Source organism: Zingiber officinale, chromosome 11A (assembly GCF_018446385.1).
Source record: "Zingiber officinale cultivar Zhangliang chromosome 11A, Zo_v1.1, whole genome shotgun sequence".
Lineage (NCBI taxonomy): Eukaryota > Viridiplantae > Streptophyta > Magnoliopsida > Zingiberales > Zingiberaceae > Zingiber > Zingiber officinale.
In genome coordinates, this window is record NC_056006.1 from 58,703,399 (window position 1) to 58,705,024 (window position 1,626).

A 1,626-nucleotide genomic window follows, 5' to 3' on the forward strand; every position below is an offset into this window, starting at 1 on the left:
TCTTGTGTTAAAGGAGAGAGCTCTTCTTCAAAATTCATCCCTTTTTGAGCAGTCACTTGGGAGTCTCCCAAGGTCTGCCCGCTTCTAAGTTCAATTCGATTGTAGTGCTCTATAGGATTAACATTAGGTTTTCGAGGAAGTTGTCCTGGTGCTCTTAAAGATGAAGAAGTTAACTGAGCAATCTGGCTATCCTAAATCTTTTAATGTTTTTTAGAATTATCCATTATCTGAGTAAGTTTCAAAATATCTTGCTTTATTTCATTCTGATTTAAGATAATTTCTTCAAACATCTTTTCAATTTTAGATATTGGAAAGCCTTGAAAAGATTGTTGTTGTTGAAAATTCTGCTGCCCAAACTGAAAATTAGGTCTTGCCCCTATAGATGGTCCTTGCTCTTGATTATTTCTATAAGAAAAAATAGGATGACTTTTCCGCCCAGGGTTGTATGTATTTGAGTACGGGTTGTTCTGTCTCTGATTAAAACCCATGATTACATCACATTGCTCCAATTGATTGATTTGTGCAGAGATAGCTCCCAAAGGGGATGAGTCACTAGAGTGATCAGAACTTCCACATACTTCACAAGTGGATACAATGGCATTGACCGTATTTGAATTAGCTCCCATGCTTTCTAATTTCTTTGTAAGAACATCCAGTTTTGCAGCCATTAAAGTAACTGCATCAACATCAAACTTTCCTGACACTTTTGTTGGGTTTACACAAGAATAGCCACCACTTCTCTCATTTGCCCTTTGATGATGATTTTGTACTACACTTTCAATTATTTCCTCATCTTCATCTAGGCTTTTATTCATGAGTGCCCCTCCAGCAGCTGAATCTAAGGATACCTTAGTATGATAATCAATGTCATTATAGAATGTGTGCAACACTAGCCACTTCTCAAAGCCATGATGTGGGCATTATCTGAGCATATTATTATATCTATCCCAAGCTTCAAATAAATATTCTGAGTCAGGTTGTTTGAAACTTGCAATAAGATTCCTCATATGAGCCGTTTTACTAGGTGGATAGAATTTGTCCAGCAATTGTTGCTCGCATTGTTCCCATGTGGTGATGCTATTTGGAGCTAAAGAGTTTAACCATTGCTTAGCTATGTTTCTTAAAGAAAATCCAAATAATAAAAAATACACTGCTTTAGAAGGAACACCATTCATTTTCATTGTATCGCATATCTCATAGAAGACCTCCAAGTGTTGATTTGGGTCCTCATGCGGTCCTCCACCAAACTGATTCTGCTGCACCATAGAAATAATAGCCGGTTTGATCTCAAAATTATTTGCTTCAACAGAATGTCTTGAAATGTTATATCGAAACCCTCTTGCATAAGGTACTCATAATCCTTTAATGGTCTATTTGTCATGCTTGAATGTTCTTGTTCTTCTTGATGTCTTTATGAAGTTCTTGTTCTGTGAAATGTTCTGTCTATTTTGGGGTCTAGAGGAAGAAGTTCTCCTGCAAAGTTAGATCTTCGCATATACAAGAACAAGATATATTTACAAAAGAAAAGTAGAAAGAAATTTAAATCAAAAGAAAAAAATAGAGAAGCTAGACTAGAATGCTAGAAATCAAGAATGCAGAATTAGAATTAGAATTAGAATTAGAATT

The 1,626-nt window shown here is 35.6% G+C and overlaps 1 non-coding gene across 1 annotated transcript; it reads left to right on the forward strand.

Moving 5' to 3' along the window:
• Nucleotides 1-903: 903 nt before the first annotated feature.
• Nucleotides 904-1,009, forward strand: LOC122033193. The gene has a single exon (XR_006126437.1). It is a non-coding gene; the product is annotated as a small nucleolar RNA R71 (small nucleolar RNA).
• Nucleotides 1,010-1,626: the final 617 nt, after the last annotated feature.